This window comes from Canis aureus, chromosome 11 (genome assembly GCF_053574225.1).
Source record: "Canis aureus isolate CA01 chromosome 11, VMU_Caureus_v.1.0, whole genome shotgun sequence".
Classification (NCBI taxonomy): Eukaryota; Metazoa; Chordata; class Mammalia; order Carnivora; family Canidae; genus Canis; species Canis aureus.
Genome location: NC_135621.1, coordinates 62640739 through 62666134, shown reverse-complemented (window position 1 = coordinate 62666134; position 25396 = coordinate 62640739). Strand labels below are relative to the sequence as shown.

The following is a 25396-nucleotide window of genomic DNA, read 5'->3' as shown; positions in this document are numbered from 1 at the left end:
GTCTGTCAGTTGGTAGTTGAATTCTGTTAAAATATCCAACTCTGGATGTGTGAATTTCTCCTAACTCTCTCAGTTTTTGGTACATACAGAATATGGTTGTTACATATTCTTGGTTGTTTCTCTTTTCATTGTATAGCATCCCTTTTTATACAAACTAATGTGTAGCTTTGCCTTAATTTTTATTATTCTGGAATTTATTTTGTCTAAAATTGTCTGAATTTCTATATTAGCTTTTTAAAAAATAGATTACATACCTAATATTTCCTTTGACTGGTTATACTTGCATATCTTCTTGTATATCTTCAAGATTTTTAGCCTTTCTGCACTATTTTGCCTTATGAGTAACACTTATAACAGCATACAGCTAGATTTTTTTTTAATTCAACTTGATAGCCTCTGTCTTTCAATAGGTGAGATTAATCCATGTCGCATAATAATTACTATGGATATATTTAGACTTATTTTCGCAATCTTATTTTGTCTTTCCTTTAACATTTTTGTTTTTTTTTCTGTGTGTTCTTTTTAATTTTCTAGCTTTCCATTTGATCAGCTGAAATTCATTATTCACAGGAACTATTTGAAATCTATATATTTTATTACTAGTCTTTAGTAACTACTGTTTTTTTGTTTGTTTGTTTTTTGTTTTTGTTTTTGTTTTAGATTTTATTCATTTATTAGATAGCATGAGCAAGGTAAGGGGCAGAGGGAGAAGCAGACTCCGCACTGCGGAGAGCCTGATGGACAGGCTCAATCCTGGGACTGAGCTGAGTAGAAGGCAGACAATTAACCGACCAAGCCACTCAGGCACCCCCTTTGGTAGCTACCTTTAAATTTTAATCTGAACGTGCAACAAAGGTGAAAATTAATTTGTTTATAGCCTTCCTTAGCAATAAAAGAGCTTAGAATGTTTTCATTTTTAGCTCCTCTATCCATTCTTCCATATTATTAATGTCGAATTTGAATTCTCCACTGTTCTTAAATGCTCCCATTATAAACTTCAAAATATTTATAATTAATATGATTTACTTAATGGGTTGAACCATGTGAAATTGCCTTTCTTTTGGATCCAAAAAAATTCCCAAATAGCTCATTAAAATATGAGCTAAAATAGTGATAGGTTTACTAATTTTTGTTCAATATTCTTTTATTTCTTTATTTCCATAATATACACATATAGTTGAAATAGCATATAGTCCTATATGGTTTTTAAGAACAGCAACAACTAAAAGAAAACAGACCTATTTTACTTGTTTTTTCTCACCTCCTGATTCTCTCTCCCAAGTCAACTTTTCTGTTTTTTATCTCCATCTTTTTGGACTAGAGTGGATATTTACTTGTTTACTTTCCTTCTTGATTAAAACAATATTAAAGACAATCTATTGAATTTCTAATGTGTAAAGTGAGAATTTTGTTCTTTGATATCATTACCTCTTCCTCCCATATAAACCCATCCCAATTTTTTAAGATACCTCAATATACAGTTTTTATGCCATTGTGGTTGAATAAATATTGTTCATAGCCAAGACATCTAGTATATAATTAAATATGTTTTCATATATAAGCCCCCCAAATTAATAATTTTACCTTATTTTTATTTATTTTTCTATTTTCCATTTGCCCCATTTAGACCCTTTCAGCTGCCCTTAGCAGCTGACCTATATGGGAAACATCAAAGCTTTGCTTGACTTTGTGCTTATAAAATCGGAAGCACTGTCAAGATATTGGGGGGAGGAAGGAGAGAGATTGGTCAAAAAATGTATTCCTACAGCTTCCTTTTTGCTAACTTTTGCCTGGGGTTGAGTGGTTTGTTGGTCAAATGTCACTGTTCTTCTCAAGGCAGCTTTTGCCTTAAGCAATTCTCCCATCATCAATTTGTGAAACATTAAGTTACTCCACATCCACATAAAATTTTGTATTGTTAACAGAGTTTTTAATTTTAGTCATTGCAGTAAATGGCTTTATTTTCATTTTCCTAATGATGAATGAGGTGATGCAACTTTATACACATCTGTTGGTTATTAAGATACCATCTTTATGAATTCACTATCTAAACTTTTAACCATCTTTTATGATTTGTCTGTGTTTTTCTAATTTATTTATAGGACCTCTTTATATATCCTAGATATATGTCTTCTGTAAGACATATATATATACATATATGCATTATATATGCATATATCTTATGAAAGTCACATACATAGAGAGAAAATGTATATGTGTACGTGTCTCAAGTGTCTGATCCCAACTGCTCTCCCATATATGCAAAAAGCCTCATAATACAATTATTACTTTTGTTTATCTAATAGTTCTTTGAAGAAGCTACTGAATAAAGTTTTATATATACAAATATATATATATATATATATATATATATATATATATATATCTCCACACTTTAAAGGTCTTTTATATATACTAAGTTTTATACACACACACACTTTTTTTAAAAAAATTTTTTATTGGAGTTCAATTTGCCAACATTTAGCTTAACACCCAGTGCTCATCCTGCCAAGTGCCCCTTTCAGTGCCCATCACCCAGTCACCCCAACCCCCTGGCCACCTCCCCTTCCACTACCCCTTGTTCCTTTCCCAGAGTTAGTTGTCTCTTGTGTTTTGTCACCCTCACTGATATTTTCATTCATCCTCTCTCTTTTTCCTTTATTCCCTTTCACTAATATTTATATTCCCCAAATTAATGAGACCATATAATGTTTGTCCTTTTCCAATGGACTTATTTCACTCAGCATAACACCCTCCAGTTCCATCCAGGTCAAAGCAAATGGTGGGTATTCGTCGTTTCTAATGGCTGAGTAATATTCCATTGTATACATAGACCACATCTTCTTTATCCATTCATCTTTGGATGGATACTGAGGCTCCTTCCACAGTTTGGCTATTGTGGCCATTGCTGCTATAAACATCGGGGTGCAGGTGTCCCGTTGTTTCATTGCATCTGTATCTTTGGGGTAAATACCCAGCAGTGCAATTGCTGGGTCAGGGCAGATCTATTTTTAACTCTTTGAGGAACCTCCATACTGTTTTCCAGATTGCATTTCCACCAACAGTGCAAGAGGGTTCCCCTTTCTCCACATCCTCTCCAACATTTGTTGTTTCCTGCCTTATTAATCTTCCCCATTCTCACTGGTGTGAGGTGGTATCTCATTGTGGTTTTGATTTGTATTTCCCTGATGGCTAGTGATGCGGAGCATTTTCTCATGTGCCCGTTGGCCATGTGTATGTCTTCCTCTGTTAAATTTCTGTTCATCTTTTGCCCATTTCATGATTGGATTGTTTGTTTCTTTGCTGTTGAGTTTCATAAGTTCTTTATAGATCTTGGATACTAGCCCTTTATCTGATAGGTCATTTGCAAATATCTTCTCCCATTCGGTAGGTTGTCTTTTAGTTTTGTTGACTGTTTCTTTTGCTGTGCAGAAGCTTTTTATCTTGATGAAATCCCAATAATTCATTTTTGCTTTTGTTTTTCTTGCCTTCATGGATGTATCTTGCAAGAAGTTGCTGTGGCCAAGTTCAAAAAGGGTGTTGCCTGTGTTCTCCTCTAGGATTTTGATGGAATCTTGTCTCACATTTAGATCTTTCATCCATTTTGAGTTTATCTTTGTGTATGGTGTAAGAGAATGGTCCAGTTTCATTCTTCTGCATGTGGATGTCCAATTTTCCCAGCACCATTGATCGAAGAGACTGTCTTTTTTCCAGTGGATAGTCTTTCCTGCTTTGCTGAATATTAGTTGACCATAAAGTTGAGGGTCCACTTCTGGATTCTCTATTCTGTTCCATTGATCCATGTGTCTGTTTTTGTGCCAGTACCACACTGTCTTGATGACCACAGCTTTGTAGTACAACCTGAAATCTGGCATTGTGATGCCCCCAGCTATGGTTTTCTTTTTTAATATTCCCCTGGCTATTCGGGGTCTTTTCCGATTCCACACAAATCTTAAGATGATTTGTTCCAACTCTCTGAAGAAAGTCCATGGTATTTTGATAGGGATTGTATTAAAAGTGTAAATTGCCCTGGGTAGCATTGACATTTTCACAATATTAATTCTTCCAAACCATGAGCATGGAATATTTTCCCATCTCTTTGTATCTTCCTCAACTTCTTTCAGAGGTGTTTTCTGTAGTTTTTAGGGTATAGATCCTTTACCTCTTTGGTTAGGTTTATTCCTAGGTATCTTATGCTTTTGGGTGCAATTGTAAATGGGATTGACTCCTTAATTTCTCTTTCTTCAGTCTCATTGTTAGTGTATAGAAATGCCACTGATTTCTGGGCATTGATTTTGTATCCTGCCACACTGCCGAATTGCTGTATGAGTTCTAGCAATCTTGGGGTGGAGTCTTTTGCATTTTCTATGTACAGTATCATGTCATCTGCGAGGAGGGAGAGTTTGACTTCTTCTTTGCCAATTTGAATACCTTTTATTTCTTTTTGTTGCCTGATTGCTGAGGCTAGGACTTCTAGTACTATGTTGAATAGCAGTGGTGAGAGTGGACATCCCTGTCTTGTTCCTGATCTTAGGGGAAAGGCTCCCAGTGTTTCCCCATTGAGAATGGTATTTGCTGTGGGCTTTTCATAGATGGCTTTTAAGATGCTGAGGAATGTTCCCTCTGTCCCTCCACTCTGGAGAGTTTTGATCAGGAATGGATGCTGTATTTTGTCAAATGATTTCTCTGCATCTATTGAGAGGATCATGTGGCTCTTGTTTTTTCTCTTGTTGATGTGATCTATCACATTGATTGCTTTATGAGTGTTGAACCAGCCTTGCTTCCTGGGGATAAATCCCACTTGGTCATGGTGAATAATCTTCTTAATGTATTGTTGGATCCTATTGGCTAGTATCTTGTTGAAATTTTTTGCATCCATGTTCATCAGGAAAATTGTTCTATAATTCTCCTTTTTGGTGGAGTCTTTGTCTGGTTTTGGAATTAAGGAGATGCTGGCCTCTAGAACGAGTTTGGAAGTATTCCATCTCTTTCTATCTTTCTGAACAGCTTCAGTAGAATAAATATGGTTTCTTCTTTAAACGTTTGATAGAATTCCCCTGGGAAGCCATCTGGCTCTGGAATTTAGTGTCTTGGGAGGTTTTTTGATGACTGCTTCACACACAGACTTTAAAGGTCTTTTATAATATCTCAGATATTGGCCCTTTTAGGTACTCTTCATTCCATCCTGTAATCTCAGTTTCCTTTTTAAATTGTCTTTTTATGGCTTGAATTTCTTCTTATTATATTTCTCAAAGTGCAGATCAATTGGAAATAATTCTCTTATTTTTAATCTATTTGCAAATATCTTTAAATTCACTGTCAATTTTAAAACATATCTTCCTATGACTCCTGCCATCCAGTGTTTCTGAAGAAAATCAACCACCATTTCTCTCTTTGTTTCCCTTTATATAATGTGTCCTTTTTTTCTGGCAACTCTCAAGATTTTTTATCATCATTGATTTTTGGCATTTTGATTCTGATGTGCTTAAGTTTGGTTTTTTTATAATATTCTTCCTGCTTGGTGTTTGCTGAAATTTTTGGTTCTGTAGAATGATATCTTTCATCAGTTTTATACAATTTCTAAGCTACTTTTTCCTCAAATATTTCTTCTGTTTCTATTTCTGGAAACCCAATTACATGTATGTTTGACCTTTTAATATTTTCCCACTAATGTCAGATTCTCTGTTCATTGACTTTACCCTTTTGTATAATTTCTTACTATCCTATCATCAAATGTATTGATCTTTCCTTTTTTTGTGCCCTGTTCTCTGGCTAGGCTGCATTTAACTCTATCAAATAAATTCTGTATGTCTGATATGTGGATTTTTTATTTCTAGAATTTACATGTGGTTAGTTTTATAGTTTCTCTTTCTCTGATAAAATCATTCAACTATTCACACAAGTATTCACTTTTCCACTGAGTCTTTCACTTTTTTATCACCGTTATTTCAAAATCTGTCTCTGATAATTAAAGCCTTTTGGTCTAATTCTATTTTCTGTTCCAGTCTCATTATTATGCTTCTTCATGCTCTCTCAAGTACTAATTATATACTAAACATTTTGTTAACAGAAAAATTGAGTTATTTTGAAATAAGTAACATTATTCTCCAGAAAAGGGCCCACTTCTCTATTAGGCCACTGATGTTGGAAGCTGGATAAATTTTATTTGTAGTTAATATGAATCTGGGTTTTGATGCAGCTTTACTTAGATTCTGTTCATTATTGGCTTCTTATGAGTTGAGGTCAGAAAAAGGACATTTCCTTCAACAGAGCTTAGGATCTACACACTTATAAAATTCTGGAGACATATTTATGTTTTACAACCAGTTTCCAACTTTTTCATTTCATGAAAGTTTTCTGTTTTACTTTCTGTATGCCATTATCTCAGATTATTGGGGAGTTTTTCCAATCTCTGTTCCCTCTACCTCCATCTTTCTGTGCCTCAGGAGATCAGCTTTTGCCCTGCTGCCTGCTCTCAGCTTTCAGAGAGCCAGTGCAGTGCAATCAGTAAAAGCCCAGTGTGCCTCACTAAGATTTCTAATGGCTCTCCTCTCATCTTCAGCTTTTATAGGACATCCGCAGTCCACTCAGTGTGGGTTTATAGGGCCTTGGAAAGATGTCTTTTAGTTCTCTGTCATCCAGTCATCCACAGGAAGATTCTTGATGCTAGGGAAGTGGCCCCATGCACCTCAGTGGAATTTCTCTTATCGATTCTTGTACTGCTTGAGATTTGATTGCACTACTCCCTTGCATTCTAAGAAGATGTATGGGAAAGAGCTTCTGATAGTTCTTTTTTTTTAAGATTAATTGATTGATTGACTGATTTGAGAAAGAGAAGGAGTAGAAAAGGGAGAAGCAGACTCCCCACTGAGCAGGTAGACTGACTCGAGGTGATCCCTGGACCCTGAGTCAGGGATCATGACCTGAGCCAAAAGGCAGACATTTAACCAACTGAGCCACTCAGGTGCCCCATGATGGTTCAGTTTTATGTGCTAACTTGACTGGGACACATGGTGCCCAGATATTTGATTAAACATTATTGGTTGTGTCTGTGAGGGTATTTCTCAATGATTTGAATAGGTAGATTGAGTAAAGCAGATTGCCCTCCTCAATGTGGGTAGGCATCATGCAATGCATTAAAGGTCTGATAAAATAAAAGGTGGTATAAGGGAGAATTTGTTCTCTCTGATTATTTGACCTGAGATATCATTCTTCTCCTGCCCTAATACTAGGTCTTGCATCATTGGCACTGCTGGTTCTCAGGTCTTCAGACTTTGACTGGAATTTGCACTGTCAACTCTGTGGTTCTCAGGCCTACAATCTTATTTTTTAAAGCATTTTTTTAATTTATTTATTCAGAGAGATAGAGAGACTGAGAGGCAGAGACACAGGCAGAGGGAGAAGCGGGCTCCATGCAGGGAGCCCAACGCGGGACTCGTTCCTGGGTCTCCAGGATCAGACACCGGGTTGCAGGCGGCGCTAAACTGGTGCGCTACCCGGGGTGACCAGGCCTACAATCTTAGAGTAGAACTATACCACCAGCTTTCCTGGGTCTACAGCTTATAGAGAGCAGATCATGGAACTGTCCAGCCTTCATAATCACATGAACCAATTCCTTATAATAATTAGATAGGTAGGTAGATAGATAGATAGATAGATAGATAGACAGAAATTTTCCCTGTTCTCTTAGGAGAACCCTAATTTATAAATGGATGCAGACTAACTTTTTAGTGGGGCTTCTCAGTATCCTAATTCAATTTTTGTGTCACAAGAATAGGGTGACTATTAAAATCTCCACTCTCCCTTTCAGCTGTTTTATGTTTGGCTTCTTAGCATTCGATATTGGCAATTTAAGAACAGACAAATGCCTTGAAGAGGAATGTGGATCAAATATTAGGCCCACTTCCAGGCCTTCCTATTATTTTGCTTTAGTTCCTTTATTTAAGGAAGTACATATATTGTAGTATTAAATATGCCTTACGTAATGTGTGTATTATAATATACACTATAATAATATAATTTGGGGAGAATGGCCTTGTATCTAGAAATGTCTTCAATTTACCATCACAATTGATTGTTTTTGAATTATAGATTGATAGGTGGCAAATCTGTTTTCCTCTTAATTTCTTCATTGTTTCCTAGCTTCCAGGTTTGTTTTTGAGAAGACAGGTTTCATTCTGATCCCTCATCTTTTAAAAATAATTTAGTTTAAATTCAATTTAATTATAATATACTGTACTATTAGTTTCAGAGGTAGAATTTAGTGATTCATCAGTTACATACAATACCCAGTGCTCATTACTTCCAGTGCCCTCCTTAATGCCCATAACCCAGTTACCCCATCCTCCCACCCATCCCCACTCCAGCAACCCTCAGTTTGTTCCCTATAGTTAAGAGTCTTTTATTGTTTACTTCCTCTCTGTTTTTGTCTTATCTTATATTTCCTTCCCTTCCCCCATGTTCATCTGTTTTGTTTCTTAAATTCCACATATGAGTGAAATCATATGATATTTGCCTTTCTCTGATTTATTTCACTTAGCATAACACTCTCTAGTTCCATCCATGTTGTTGTAAATGGCAAGATTTCATTCTTTTTTGGTGTCTGAATTATATTCCATTGTGTGTGTGTGTGTGTGTGTGTGTGTGTGTGTGTGTGTCACATCTTTATCCATTTATCTGTTGATGGACATCTGGTCTCCTTCCACATTTTGGCCTTTGTGGACATTGCTGCTATAAACATTGAGGTGCATATGCCCCTTCTAATCACTGTTTGTATCCTTTGGATAAATACCTAGCAGTGCAATAACTGAACCATACTGATTCCTCATGTTCTTATGTCATACACTTTATTTTCTGGAAACTTTTAGGGTTTTCTGTTTATCTTTATTGATCTATAATGTCATATTGATGGGCCCTGGAGTTATGAGATTTTAACTCATAAATTTTGGGAATATTCTATGGAGACTAAATCTGGAGTCTCCTGATCTTTAGCTCTGGAAGATTTTCTTACTAATGTTTTTATAATTTCCCCTCAACATTTCTCTTTTCTCTCTGGGATTTCTATCATTTCGATATTGGCCACCTTAGGTACTTACCTATTTTCTCATGCCCTTGCCAGTTTTTCTTTATTTAATTTCTTCTAAGAAGGTCATTTTTTGTTCTAATTCTTTTACTTTTAAAAAAATGTTAACTGGGCAGCCCGGGTGGCTCAGCTAAACCCAGGGTGTGATCCTGGTGTCCTGAGATCAAGTCCCACATTGGGCTCTCTACATGGAGCCTGCTTCTCCCTCTGCCTATGTCTCTGCCTCTCTCTCTGTGTGTGTGTGTCTCTCATGAATAAATAAATAAAATCTTAAAAAAATAAAAAATAAAAAATTTTAGCTAACATGCTTTCACTTTCCAGCAGCTATTTCTTCTTCTCAGAATGTTTGTTCCTTAAAGCAGTTTCTTCTACTGTTTCAGAGCACATTGATTATAGTTTTTTAAATTTTCTTCTAATATCTATATTGTCTTTGTTTTCTTTAAGTTCGTCTGTGTTTTGTTTTATTTCTTTTAGTCTCTCGTTCATGCTTAAGGCTTTCCTTAAATACCTAAGATTTAAAAAAAAAAAAAAAAACACCTAAGATTGATCTCAAACTAAACATTCATTTAGAGAGGAATTCTAAAAAATTGATAGAAATCCTGTGGGTTTCACTCTAGATGAAAAAGTGACAAATCTGTGATTTCATTCAGAGACTACATCATTTTTTAAAGGATTTTATTTATTTATTCATGAGAGACACACAGGCAGAGACATAGGCAGAGAGAAGCAGGCTCCGTGCAGGGAGCCCAATGCAGGACTCAATTCTGGGTCTCCAGGATCATGCCCTGGGCCAAAGGCAGCCAACCAGGCATCCCCAAAATGTCATTATCTGTAGATCTTTTCTTATAACACATTATTTTCTGAGAGAAGACTCAAGTAGGTGAAGGGGATTGGGATATGTCACCATTCTTAATGTTTATAATATGATAATATAATATAATATAATATAATATAATAAATATAATATATGTGTGTGTGTATGTGTGTGTGTGTGTAGTTTATCCAGCATTTTTATGTTTGGAAGTGTTCTTCCACTCTATATCTGCCTGTCAAATTTCTTAGAATTTTTACTCTATTTTTACTTGTATTTCTTGGATAAGGCCATTTCATGTTTATGTCTAATTTGTGAATGAATATATTTTTCCTGCATATCATTTTCTCTTGTCATTTTAATCTTTTTCTTTGATATTTAAGAACAGTTTACATCTTAAAGTTATTAACCTTGTGTATACATTGAGAGTTCCTTTCAATTTAATTTTTATTCTTCTTTGATTTTGGTATATGTTGAAGTAAATAGATATTTTACTTTTATTTTATTTTTATTTTAATAGATTTTTGCTTTTTTGAGATTTTCCAGTGTTTTTTTTATAGTGTATGACCTTGACATCATGTTAAAAATTATCCATATCATATATATGAAAATGCCTTTCTTTATTTCCTGCTAGCAAGTTTATTATTTTATTTCCTTAATGTATACATTTATCTTTTTTCTTTGTCGGAACTTACTATCTAATTTTATTTATTCTTACCTCCCAAATTAGCAATTGTGTCAATTAAATTAATTAAATAATCCATTTATCCCCCAGTGATTTGAAAAGTTACCTTTCTTTTGTCGTTAATTGACATGGATTCTATTTCACTGTTTTCTTTCTCTCTTCATGGTCTAGTATTACACTGTTTTAATTATTGTGGTTTTATAATACATTTTTACATTCTTCCTCTTTTTTCGACATAGTTTTGCTTATCTATTTTTATGCCAGCTGAACTTTTTAAAGAATTACTCACTCAAGTTTGATTTGAAATGTGCTATATTTAAAAGCAGATTAGAGAACTGATGTCTTAACAGAACCCATAATATAACATAGTCCTTTTTATGTTTTTTAATGTTACCATGCTCTTATATTAGCTTTTTGGTATATTAAGTAATTTTTTGAAGACAGAGGACTGTTTGGCTTGCAGAATGTGATTTATTAGACTCATAAAATAAGCTACTATCATGGGAATAAAAGATATCAAATATCAAGCTCAACTTAAAAGAGTAACTTTTCACAAATCTTATATGTAGGCACATGTTTAAACCATATAGATCCTAAAATGGGTATACTTCTCTTCAGATGGCAACATCATTCACAACCTGTGTTGGCTCATTCCTCCTATCATCACGTAACAACACACAACTCATAATAAGCAGTGGAAAGCATTACCAGGAGAGATGGAAGCCAGCAACATGTGCCCCTTATTTATAGATGCTTTTCCTTGGAGGAATAATCTTTTGATTTTTGGCTTACCATTAAGGAATCTTGTTATACTCTGATATGCAAATACATCTAGTCAGAACCTGAAATTTTTTATTTGGGTTAGAGGCAGTCAAAGCTGTGTATCAGGAATCTACTTGGACTTCTAACTATATTCCCCCAATTAACCACCAATAAATACAGAAAATACCTGAATCTGCTTTGACCTTTCTTTCTTTTTTTCATAGACTCCAATTGTTAGAGCAGTTTTAGGTTCGTAGAAAAGTTGTGAGGACGGTACAGAGATTTCCCACATACCTCCTCCCCTCACACGTCCAAGGCCTCTCCCATTATCAACATTGCCCACCAGACTGGGACATTTGTTGTGATTGATGAACCTACAGTGACACATCATTATCACCCCAAGTCCAGGGTTTATGTTAGCATTCACTCTTGCTGTTGGACATCCTACGGGTTTTGACAAAACTATAGTGACATGGATCCAACATTTTCATATCATATCGAATAGTTTCACTGCCCTGGAAATCCTCTCTGTTCTGCATAGACCTTTCATGATAAACACTGAACAGATGTTAAGTTCCAACTCTGATATACTCCAATCACATAACAGGAAGATCAAATGTTTGAACTAGAAGGAGACATAAGTTATCAATCAGGAACATATTAACTATAATGGGTATCTGTTCAAAGCACAGAAAGTACTACCCAAGGAGCAAAGAGAGAGGAACCCAGGGCAAACAGTGGAGAGGAGAGATGTGCGCCCTAAGAACTGGCCTCAGAGCTGAGTACCGGTGGTACTCAACTCACTTCTTTGTGTGAATTCATCCTTTTAAGCCTCTTCAGACACTCTGCAGAATACCTCCATATATTCTAATTATGGAATTCCACCCAAAATGCCTTAAAGTGAATATAGAACTGATCATACCTCTTCTGCTCCCTATTGACAAGCATAACACACAGCTGTATGTGTCAGACTATGTATATATGGCTCAGGATTCTGGCTTGCAAAGGTTATTTTATTTAAATTCCCTTTTCACCAAAATCTTTTAAAAGAAAGTATTTAGTTGGAATTTTTGTTGTTGTTGGGTTTTTTTCTTTCTTACTTTCTTTTTCGGCAGAGCTGTTGCATAACACAATTGGTTTTGCATGCTTTATAGGAAAGCAGGCCACCTTCCTTCATAAAGGGTGAGGGCACTGATGTGCCTTCCAATCACTTGATTCTATTGTTCTAAGCAGTCCTTTCAATGTTTTTGGCAGGCTCGGGCTTCTGTGCTACCATGGCCTTATTTTATTATTGTTTGGAGGGGAGTGCAGTGTGATTATCCATTCTTCCTTCAGGCAGAGCAAGCCATCTGGAATGTTTATTAAGCCCGCCGGCTGATCAGGAGGCTAGAACTCTAGTGATATACATGAACGTGGGTTGTTCTACATCATCACGGCTTTGTTCCTCCGATGATGTAGCATGCAGAGAGGGCCCTGCTAATGGATTTAGAGCACTTCACAGTGGAGGTGCCATAGGCTGAATGAGGGAAGAGATATTTTTGGCCTCTGGGTAATTGACTGGAGGATGGTAGAAAAATGTTTAATGTAAAGCAAGAAGGCTTCAAAACTTTTAAATGTTTAATTTGGGGTAGTAGAAGGGCAGGTGATCAGCAAGAGGTTTGAGGAGCGGCCTTTGAAGCCCACATCTTTGTGATGAGGTCATGCCCCCCTAAGCCTGTCTGTCGCTCTGTGTAAAAAGATCAGTCGAGCTTGTCCAGAAATAAAATGCTACTATTCTAATTTTAAAATTTAGGCATTTCCCAGCCTACACTAAGCAGTACTTATATTTCTTTCCTTTTATTAGTGTCACCGCGAAGAAAGAGGAACATTCTTCCTTTGCTATAAATTTTGGTCTGTAATTGTTGAACATATTTTTTGCAGGAAGGCAAACTTTGTCTCTTCATGCTTTCGCTGTTTGTAAAATGAGTGTTTGTGGAGCTGGGAAGAATAATTTATAATGAGAGTTTGGTGTTTTTTTTTTTTTCCAATTTAATTTGAGTCAACTTTTCAGTCAATTATAGAACTATGATTAGTTACCAGTCACTTAAATAAGCACCTTTTAAAAATAGACCTATAAAAATGATACAGGGACTAATCACTGATGTGAGCAAATCTTATGCAGGGCCACCTGAATGGTAATAGGAGGAAAGAAAAGATGGTTGAGGAAATAAAACCTGTGTTTGGCTAAATCACAAGATATGTTAGTTGCCCAACCTGCTAAATAAATCTGCCCTGGGCCGCTTTATGTCAGTGCACAGGATATGCTATCAATAGAGCCTTTACTAAATCCTTGATGACAGAAATGAGTAATTTACCTTTATACGAAGATGAATGTATCTGGTTGAGGAGCTCTGTGTAAAGCATCTTGTCTGATTTTACAGTTTGTGTCTATTAATCTAGATATAGATGAATATATGTGTTTAAAGTTGGACGTATCTACAGAGATGTGGTTATATATATTGCATATATATGTGTGTGTGTATCTTTATATACATAAACACTTTGAAAAATATATGTATATAACATGTAGGTAAATAAATAGATATTTATCTCCCCATATTTTTCTCCACAGTCAAATTAGGGACATCTAATCCATTCTACTGGAAGTCAGAGCCATACTAATATTTATAGAGGGAGCTAATCCTATCAGACACATATGTCAGCTGTCTGTTGTTACAATAATGATGCATAATAACTATTACTCCCCTTAATACAGTAGCCATTTATTATTGCTTATGAGGCTTATGAAGCTTTGGATTCACTGGGCAGTACTGGTCCAGTGGGGATCAACATGTATCTGAGATCAGCTGCAGGTCAGTTAAATGGCTTTGCAATCTTAGCTGTTTCTGTCACACATCTAGGACCTCAGCTGGGAAAACTTGGCTGACTTTCTCTACCTCCAGTCTCTTTTCCTCCAGCCGGGCTAGATTGGGCTTGTTTTATAGCAGGAGACAGCAGGGCTCCCTGGGGCCTAGCTTTTGAATTCTCGTGCTGTCACTCCTCCCATATTCTGTTGGTCAAATCAAGTCACAAAGTCAGCCTAGACTAAGAAAGTAGACACCACTTCATGATGGGAAGAGATGCAAAGTCACCTTACGAAGGGTATGGAGGTAAGAGGGGGAAGATAGCTCCTGCCTCACTGTACTCAGTTTGTGGAAATCATGATGAGAACACTTGCCTTTGGTTCTTTCACCATTTCTAACACACTTTGCTGTTCCTTCTAAAATTAAATAATGATATACAAATGTTTATCCCTGAACCCCAGCAAATCATCTACAAATTGCAAATATCAGCTTTCTCAACCCGAGATCCAATGTGTATAATGACTGTTAGCCATAATGTTGGTCCCCTATATACTAGGTAGAAACTGAGATTCACAAGTTGAAATTATTTTGTATGCTATACCCAGAAAGTCTGGGAAATGTCATAAGTTCAGTTCTCTTCTTAAGACTTTCTTATACTAATTAAGCCTCTACTTAAAACTCTGAAGAATAATATTTTGGTTTCACTTATAACCTCTCTCTGCCCCATTGTCCTCATCTATAAATATTAGTGCATCTGACTGTGTGATTCCAAGGAGTTAAGCCTTCTTCCACTAAAATTCCATTTTTTTTCATTCGTTATTAGCATCTTCTTCTAGATTTTTTTATTGGCCTCTGTAACCATGCCCAGCAATCTTCCTCCTCCATGCAGGGTGTGGAAAAGCATTGATTAAAAATATTAGACCAGCAAAAACAAACAAATAAGCAACCTCAGAGTGGGTTGTTAACTACTGAAATTTGGTTTAATCTGTGTCTTTATATTTGAATCAACTGCAGCTCACCAATTATCCAATTAGCATGTAAACCTGTCTATCTGTTTCCTACTCAGGGGTGAAGCTCAGCCAACTTTCAGTGTATTTAAAACCTTTTTAATTTCAGTTTAATTTTCTGGAGAAGTTCTGATATGATCTACATACCCCTTGCTTCTCCAAACCTTTGGCTCTTGACTTTCTTTTTCTGTGTGTAGTAGATGTCAGGTATTTATTCAGTGCTTTGAGATTCATGTACTAAGCCAGGTGGACAATCCAATGATTTACATAGAAGAGTCCAGGGAGTAAGGGGACCTAACTGATGGAGAGAGACAAACAGGCAGACTTGGGTAAAGTTTCATTTGGAAGCTACATCATAGAGGAAATAATGGGGTCAGTAAAACCCTGTATCATAAGCAAAGATCAAGTCTCCATTCCATGCAGGCCTGGTAACAGACCTTGGGCCTGAAGATAACAGTGAATCCTGGGTATAATCTGGTTCCTGGGTATAATCTGTTAGTAGTTATCAGGTTTAGTCTGCCCAAGCCATTCCATTAGCCTCTCTAAGCACTAGGATAAGGAGGTCATGATTTCCCAGTGGAGATTACTCCAAAATTAGAGTACTTAGGTCCTCAATCAGTCTTACTGTGGTATCTTCCTCTCCCTCTTCCAATCCAAACAAACCTACTAGAAGGAGCTAGTTTTATCCTGACTCTATGAGTGTGAATATGGAACTCACTGGTACATCAGATTCCCCCTGGTTTCAGAGGCAAGCACACCTGAGTGCCAGATGCACTGGCGCCATGCCATAGCTCTACTCTTACTGCATTAATAAGATAGTGAGGTGGTTTTTACTTCAGCTGTAGTGTGAGTGAAGGGAACAAGGCTTCAGCTTGAAGCATGACTTCTTAGGGCACTGTGGAGCTCTAAGCTTTGTGGAATCCCAGCTGAGACCATTAGAGTAGGGATGGAAATATAGAGCAGACCAGTGGAATTGGAAAGCCACTCTAGAGTTGGGAAGTATTTGGGGAAAAGGAAGTCTGTAAGTCTGTTCCACTGCAGAGACCAAGTGGGATATTGGGGTGCCAAAATTTGAGTAATAGAGTTACTGAGACAGTATTTATATTCTGCAGCTTTTAAGCCCTGAGACTTTTACATTACCTGAGTTTCAATCTTACTTGATTCTGTGAGGTGTTAGCACTTTCCTCTTACTAGTGAAGAAACAGAAGCTCAGAGAGGTTAGGTGATTTGCCCAAGCTACCCGGGATGGATTGGTAATGAAGGAAAGACCATTGTGTGGTATTTTCTAACAAAGATAACAATTCTGGCAGATTTAAGAAAGATGACAATTAGAAACCCTGACAGATAGTGTTATATATTAAAGGGAGTGGGGGAATCCCTGGGTCGCGCAACGGTTTGGCGCCTGCCTTTGGCCCAGGGCGCGATCCTGGAGACCCAGGATCGAATCCCACATCGGGCTCCCGGTGCATGGAGCCTGCTTCTCCCTCTGCCTATGTCTCAGCCTCTCTCTCTCTCTCTCTCTCTCTCTCTCTCTGTGACTATCATAATTAAATAAAAAATTAAAAAAAAATAAAAAAAAATAAAGGGAATGCCCCAAAGTCAGTCAGACTTTGTCCCAAGACAAAGTCTTTTTGAGAAAAGACATGGAATAAGAGGTAAGAAGATATTCCTTGCAGGCGGGTTTTATATATATATCTACATTATGGTCTCTTAGTATTCTATTCACAAAGAAAAGCTTTCCAGGCTATGGAAGTCAAGGGATTGCTTGTTATCTTTCAAAAGATGAATGATTTTTTAAATTTTATTTATTATTTATTCATGAGAGACTCAGAGAGAGGCAGAGACATTGGCAGAGGGAGAAGCAGGCTTCCCACAGGGAGCCTGACATGGGACTTGATCCCAGGATCATGACCTGAGCCAAAGGAAGATGCTCAGCTGTTGAACCACCCAAGTGTCCCACATGAAGGATTTATATGGAATCCAACAATGAATTGTCTAACATCACTATGGAGATGGGCAAGCAAGGATCAGGTGAGAAAAAGTGTGCTAGGAGAGAAGCCCTAAAAGATGGAGCCATGGTTCATGTGGGATCTTTTATTTAACGTACTAATACAGAACATATTACATTGGTATTTTGAGTCTAAAGGTCCATAATTTAAGAAGAAATAGTATTGACTAAATGCCTAGTTAATTAGGGGCCTTGTAACTTTGTAAGTCTCTGTTAAACAGACAGGAGTAGGTTCTACTTTTTAAAAGGAGAATCTGCAGGCTGGAAGTTGCAGGCTGGTTGAAGCGCCAGCGTCTTACATCCTACACCACAAGAGAGGAAGTTGAGCATCTGTTTCCCTAATATTTCTCTTTTTTTCCACTCCCCTTCATTTGTACCCCTCTCTTCAATACTTCCTAAGCATTTCTGCTGTATAGGTGTGGTGCTGCATTGAAAAATTAGAAGAGACGGACTTTTCTAGGAGTAGATAAATTACCAGACAGTATTAGGTTTCTCCTTCTAATTCCTACAGGTAAGAAAATTTGGTGGGGGCAGCCCTGGTGGCTTAGTGGTTTAGCGCTGCCTTCAGCCCAGGGCGTGATCCTGGAGACCTGGGATCGAGTCCCACGTCGGGCTCCCTGCATGGAGCCTGCTTCTCTCTCTGCCTCTGTGTGTGTGTGTGTGTGTGTGTGTGTGTGTGTCTCATGAATAAATAAATAAAAATCTTTTTTAAAAAAAAGAAAGAAAGATTTGGTGGAAGAGCCCATGTTCTACTTCAAGGGCTGATGGATAAATAATATTGATCTAAATTTGATTGAGGCAGTGGAGCATCCACTTGCTGGTTAGATTAACCCCAGGTGCATGTTCCCTCTATCTGTAGGATTTAACCCAGATCATGTTTTCTATATAAAGGTGGCAGTTAAGTGAAGAATTAGTGAGATTTAATAATTCATAACCTCTTCACTAGAAATTATGAAGTTTCCTCTGGCTTGAGAGAGTGTTTGTCAAGATTGGAAAAATCACTCTAGAAGCATTTATAAACAATTGCATTGGAAATTGCCAAATTGCCCCTGTAACAGGTGAGGCCATCTCTTTTAATCTACATGAATATACCACAAAGCAAGGAAATTGTATAGGAGGGCTTTTGCACCCAGGGAGGAAGTTTCGGAGTCTAAGACATTGATTTGTTGGACATCCTCCAGAACTATCCTGTATTATCTTACACTGCCCTGTATTCCACATATAGTAATTTATGTACTATCCAGCAGTTGACAAACCTATTTCCTTAAAAGTATGAATAAATAAAATAACTAGGAAGTTAAGCTCAGATAAAAGCAGGATCTGAGCTGAATTCAATCTACTAGAAGCATGATAGGGTATGAGAGCATTCGTATGGTGGCAGGTCTAAGACAAGTAATGCTGCTGACTGTCTGACCAAAATATGTCAGTATGAATTGTTTTCAAGTATCCAAAAACCATCAGTCCTCAACCAGATTGAGAATATTCCTGTAGCTAGGGATCCTTCTAATCTTCCCAAGGAGCAAGTCCAAATTACTAAGTAAGCGTGAGCATCAAATTTCAGTAAGAAGGCAACTCGTGCTAGGAAATGGAATCATGGTCAGGATGGAGAACAGGAGGCTGGCATGTCCTGCCTTTGCCTGGGCATCCTCAGCACCAACAGTCCTGCAGTCCTCTTCAGACCAACCACGAGGCTGCAGAGATAAAGCAAAACAAAAGCAAATAGCATTTCTATTCCCTTTACAGGCAAATAAAATCCAAAAGATATGGATCTTTGAACGGATTCTATAGTCATAAATAGACTTCAGGGTGAGCTGCCTATATTTCTTCACTATTGAATCCAATCTGCTGTGAAAAATTTTCACTGTCTCCAAGTCATCATGAAAACATTCTCAGCTAATTGAGACATTCCCAAACAATTAAGATAACCAGATGCGTCTGTTATTTGTAATTACCTGAACATGCATTCCTTTCTTGGAGAATAGTTCCATTTTTTGAGCCTTTTGAACTACTCCAGATAATGAAAATGAAGATTACTGTGTGTGCATTTTTCACTCAGCCTAATTTTGACGTAGAATTACCTCTTTCCAAAATTAAGCAGCAAAACTGGAAACATGTGTGCAAAAAAGGACTTTTTCATTTTGCCTTATGCCGAAATAATGCTCCTCTCCCTATATAAATCACATTTCTGACAATTTCTAAGACTTAAGTTAATGCAGATTTACATGTAAAAGATGGAATCCAAAAGTTAAGGAAAAAATAAACAATTTATAATTACCACTCATGACCTGCCACATTTAATCTTTTAGATTCATGATGGTTCTCTAGCATTATTTGCATTTCTTAGCGTGTAGATGTAGAGGGTTGCTGAAAGTGGTAACTACCACTGTTACTGCTCTTTCTACTCTTAGCACTACTACTGGCCCTACTCTCCTGATAAGAATATGCAGTTTCTCCAAATGAAGATCTTCATTAGTGACTTGGCATGTTGTTAAAGCATTTTGTTATTGATTTGTCCAATTTTACAAAGAGTTGATCAGAATAACTCACCACTTGAGTCCAATAATAATCCTACGATATTTTCACTTTTCCAACTGTGCAAGTCCTTGTAAAATTTCCAGGTACAATTCAAATTCTACCTGTGTCTTGTCTCAACTTTATAGCATTAGTCTTCACTATTTATTTATAAATTACTTTTATATCTCCTTTTAACTTTTTTCTATAATTGCCTTGAGCAGTTATTTAGCTTGCATTAGGATTTGAATTTTTGTATGCCCAATCTGAAGGCAAGGCTTGCCCTATCCTTGTTTTCAATTTTTACCTACTATTTTAGCTTTTGCACATGGTAGGTGCTCAATAAATATTTGATTTACTTTTATTTGAAAAGGTCTTATGCCTTTCTGATATATTCATTCCCTCCAGCAAATACAGTCTTTCAGTGTTAAACAATTTTGGATTCTCAGCTATTGGAACATTATAATCTGCCTATAAGATAAATGAAACTCTTTTCCCTTGCCCTGGGCAGTGGAGATGGTATCACTCTAAGTCACTCCATGAAGGCAAAGTTTCCTCCTTAGAAGATCAACACCAGAAAAATGTCCCTGGAGGTGGATAATGATGTCAGAGGATGTACAGTGGGAGAAAGGAACAGAACAAAAAAATGAAGGAGAGAGTTGAGGATGAAAAGTAGGGGAGAGGAAGAGGAGTTAAAAGAGAGGAGGAGGAGGAAAGAAGAGAAGTGAAGAGGGGTAGAAAAGCAATTGTTTTACCTATATATTACATTTTTTAAAGACTTTATTTTTTCATGAGAGACACACAGAGAGAGGCAGAGACATAGGCAGGGGTAGAAGCAGGCTCCCTGCAGGGGGAGCCAGATGTGAGACTTGATCCCAAGACCCCGGGATCAGAACCTGAGTCAAAGGTGCTCACCCACTGAGCCACCCAGGCATCCCTATAAATCACATTTGTTAATAGTGAATATTAATATCATGTTACAAGTGAGGATGAGTGATACTCATGCAGCAGTTACCAGAAATTTTCCACCTTTGATGAGTTCTTCTGAGCTAGTGTAGAATGCTTTTCATTCTTACACAATAGTGTTGTTTTATCATAATGATGAAGAGTAGCTTCATGAGTTTCCCAGACCTATCGTACAATTATCATCAAAGAATAAGGACTACTGGCCAACTCATACAAAACCAAATTCATTATTTCTGTTAACTGTCCCTCTGTATTTTCCTGGCTCAAACCATGAGACATTTTGTTGTTTTGAGAGAAGAATAGAAATTGCAACCATACATCTCTCACTACAAATCCTTGTTCTGTTACTTAATAATTTTATGACTTTGGACAAGTCATTTTTTTCCCTTGGAATACATTTTTCTATTTTTAAAGTGACAGGGTAATACTAACTATGTATGTATAATAGGTGTTCCATCAATGTTAAATTTTACTATTAAAATCTTTATCCATTAAAAAAAATCTTAGCACCTGAATAAAGTAAACTTTTGGAGGAAAAAAATTATAAGCTTTCATTGTTGTCTTAAATTGCTTTTTTATTATGTTTTACTTAAGTATGTGCGACTGTGCTTATAATTCATATATTTTAAAAAAATCTAAACAAAGCTTCACATTGTATATGTTTAATTAATTAAACAAGGAGGCCACTAGATTGAAGTTACTCTAATGCCGTGGAGGTCTATGTAAGCAAAACAAAAATCTAAGCCTGTAAATGCTTCAGGGTGATGAAATCAAAACACTAAATACAACCAATCGGGAACAGCCAACTAGGCTTTAAGCTGTGGCCGATAAGAGAATTTATTTATTTATTGTTTTTTGCTGTCTCACTTTCTCCATTAAAATCTTTTCCCTAACTCCTGTCAGTGGAGCACTTATAATCACTTCTGGTTTGGTGCTGCCCAATTGGAGTGGATAAATGCTCAGATATATCCTTAAACATTTTAATATGCCTCAGTTTACTTTTAATAAATACAAATAAAAATATGTAGCCAAAACTGTTCAAAATGATTTAATGTGGCAGATGATGTTATGATATTTTGCTAAATTAAATGATATGTAGGTTGAATTGTAAAATAATATACAAATTGGCATTTGATTCGCTTTCTGTCAATTTGTATATTTGTAATGTTGAACCTAATGGACTATTTCCTTAAATCATATGCATCACTGTTGTCACTTTTCCTTTTTAAAGAATATCTAATTTGGACCACAATACATTGTTTCAATGAATATATAGAAATTCACCCAAAAATTAATACCAAAAAATTATACAATATAATTTAATGGCATTTTTTTTCTTTTTGCAACTTATTATTTAAATTCCAGTTAGTTAGGGGCATCTGGGTGGCTCAGCTGGTGGAGTGTCTGACTTCAAGTTATGGAATCCAGCCCCATGAGGGCTGGTGAAGCCCTCTAAGCAGTGAAGAGTCTGCTTCAGATTCTTTCTCCTTCTCCCTCCTGCTCTGCCCCTCCCCACTTGCATGCATGCTCGCTCTCTCTCAAAAGGAATAAATAGAAAATCTTAATTAATATAATTAATTCCAGTTAGTTAACATACAGTATAATATTAGTTTCAGGTGTAGAATTTAGTGATTCAGCCTTCCCATACAACACCCGGTGGTCATCACAACAAGTGCTCTCCTTAATCTCCATCACCCATTTAACCCATCCGCCCCACCTACCTCCCCTCTAGCAACCGTCCGTTTGCTCTCTATATTTAGGAGACTTTTCTGATTTGCCTCTCTTTTTCCTCCCCTATGTTCATCTGTGTTGCTTCTTAAATTCCACATATGAGTGACCTCATATGGTATTTGTCTTTCTCTTATTTCACTTAGCATAATCTCCAGCTTATTTGATCAAGGGTTAGTATCCAAAATATATAAAGAACTTATAAAACTCAGCACTCAAAAAACAAATAATCTAGTTTAAAAATGGGCAGATGATGTGAATAGATGTTCTTTCCAAAGAAGACATACAGATGGCTAACAAATACATGAAAAAATGCTCAACATCACTCATTGTCAGGGAAATACAAATCAAAACTACAGTGAGATATCACCTCACACCTGTCAGAATGACAAATTCTTCATTGTTTATTATTGCTTAATCCTCATGAACTTTTGCAAGTTGTGATGTACAAATATGGGTCTGCAGAGAACATCTATAAGCAACATGGAAGATACTTACTCCTCTACATGGATTTCTTTAAGTTTAGTGGTTATACCACTACTGCCTGGTGACAATTTAATTATTCAACCAGAATTCTCTATTTGAACAACGATAAAAAGCTTTGGAAGTTTGTACCAGGTGCTGTGATGTCATTTACTGTTCATTTGGTGCAAAAATCCCATTTATATATTAAGTCTGCCTTTGTTCTTTTCTCATTAGCTTGTGACAATTAATGTAGAACATTATTCCACCACATTGTCATTTTCATGATGTCAAAACATTCTAGATTTATTAAATAAATTATGAAGCTAAAACCCTAGCCTGTGAAAATATCTTTCAATAGTAGCTGATCACTGTAAAAGAAGTTTTGTCTTTATAATTAGTGAAAGAATCCAACAAGAGTACAATAGCAGACACATGATGATCGCTGTCTCATTAACATTAGGGTGTGATCACCTAAAGCCAGCCAGAAATGTTCTGACTATATTTTATCACTGGATACCCATAAGATTATTCACTCACACATAAACCTGAGCACTGAAATCATATGGCAATACTTGGTTCTAAGGTGGTTTACTAGATAATTCAGAATATGTCCTGTCCTTTCATATTTTAAAAATTGTAATCAATGTGAAAACATAAAATTAAAAACAAAAAAAACCTCATTATTGTAGATCTCTTTGACTTTTCATAATGCTGTCACAGACCCTCATGGATGAGTAGACACAGCAAATTAACACATTTAATGCCAAGAGAAAATCATTGGAGGGCACATGGTAGTTTGAAAGTTGAGCTTTTTACAATCTATGGCTGCTTTCCCTTTTGTGATCTTTATTTACTTATTTTATTATGACTGGGACAGATGTTTAGTAACATCTGCTTTAAAAATCTTCTAGACTAAGATTATAGTCATGCACTATGATCTAGGACACTAGGATCTTTATTGGGTTTTTGTCCCTTGTGCCAGAGGTAACCCCAAACCACTTCCGGAAAAGCTTGGCGCTGAGTTCAGTCCACGGGAAGAAAAGATGGCCTTCAATTCAGCCAACTGCCCTTGTCAGGCTCCTTAATGTTCATAAGACAATGTCAAATCTTGTGTCAGCTGGGTTGGCTGCTTGGCCATACGTTTCTGCACAAACTGAAAGCACTGTATACTTTTTCAGGGGGCACAATGGTGAGCTCTCCACCTCTCTGGACATATCAGAAGTTCAGATGAGGAAAACAATATCTGTGGAGGAATTCCTGAGGTGCATGCAATCCATTCAGTCCTTCAGATCAACTATTCTCAACCTTTTTCTGCCTCACTACACACAAAAGACAGTACTCACCTACATAACACACTCCACGGATGAATGCAAGTTTTGATGAAACCAAGAAAGAAAACACACCTATTATAATAAAATAGAACATTCAATAATAATTCAGATTACTCAATAAATGGTGCACAAAATGGTATGTAGTAATATGTCCATTTTACAGAGAACAAAACTAAAGTTCAGATGGGCTTAATAACAATTTAAAGGGACAGATAGCTAATTTAATCTGGCAATACTTGGTTGTTCTGTCCTCTGTCTCTCATCATTTCAGGCCATGTTTTGGAGGAATTGCATAGCCTTACATCAAAAGTGTCTAGCATCACTTCAGAGCAGAAATTGTACAGGAGGAATGGGCGGCTGGGTCATTCCTCTTGCAAAGATAGACGTGGATTTGACTGCTTCTTACCTATCATTCTAGACACCAAGGGGGAAAAGTCTGGATACATTCCGAAAGCAGACTAAGAGTCTATTCATGCAAGGAGAGACTGATTTTTTTTCTAAAATTAATAATAAAGTTAGGATGACATGGAGAAACCATGGTAGAAAAAATGCAAACATGTAAAACCAAAGAAGATGAGAAGACAGTTGAATCATTATTTAAAAATAAACTCAGGTCAGTAAACACAGTTGATATATAAATACATCTTGAATACATATGGGATTCGGGAAGAGCCACTGGAAGAGTTGCTTGTTATTATTAACTGTATCTGGGCTATCACCCCTTTCTTCACTTCCTTCTGTAGTACTTGAACTATGTCAGATATTAGTCTATATCGTTTATAGACATTAACTCATTTAATCCTCACAACAACCTTGTAAGTAGATACTATCATTATCTCCTTTTTACAGACAGGAAAGCTGAGAGTTTATGTAACTTGCTCAAGGTCATACAGGTATTAAGGGATGGAAATGGGGTTTAAACCCAGAGAGTTGGCCCGTCGAAATACATGTTCATCACTACCACACTCTGCTGCCTCTTCTCTACCTGCTGGCCTTATGGCCATTTCCACTTTTCATGCATCCTGGGGTTGGGCATGGGCAGAGCAATCTCTGTAGTGGTGAGAGCAAAGAAGAGGAGTCATGTTTTCTTCCCACTCTCCCGTCTTTCACTGGAAGAGTTTGGGAGGTCATTATAACTTCACAGGTGTCAGACCCCTTTCCTCACATTCTCCAATCCCAGAGAACCCTATTAAAACA

The 25396-nt window shown here is 36.7% G+C and overlaps 2 long non-coding RNA genes across 7 annotated transcripts in view; one reads left to right on the top strand and one right to left on the bottom strand.

Annotated features, from left to right (window-relative positions):
- Nucleotides 1-25396, top strand: part of LOC144324204 (uncharacterized) — a 285014-nt gene that overhangs the window by 46841 nt on the left and 212777 nt on the right. The gene's annotated exons all lie outside the window — the stretch shown is intronic.
- The window catches only part of LOC144324200 (uncharacterized), a 48112-nt gene continuing 39998 nt past the window's right edge, over nucleotides 17283-25396 (bottom strand). For all 5 annotated transcript variants that reach the window (XR_013389692.1, XR_013389688.1, XR_013389689.1 and 2 more), the window contains one exon: nucleotides 17283-18889. This is a non-coding gene — a long non-coding RNA (uncharacterized LOC144324200). The remainder of the gene's footprint in view (nucleotides 18890-25396) is intronic.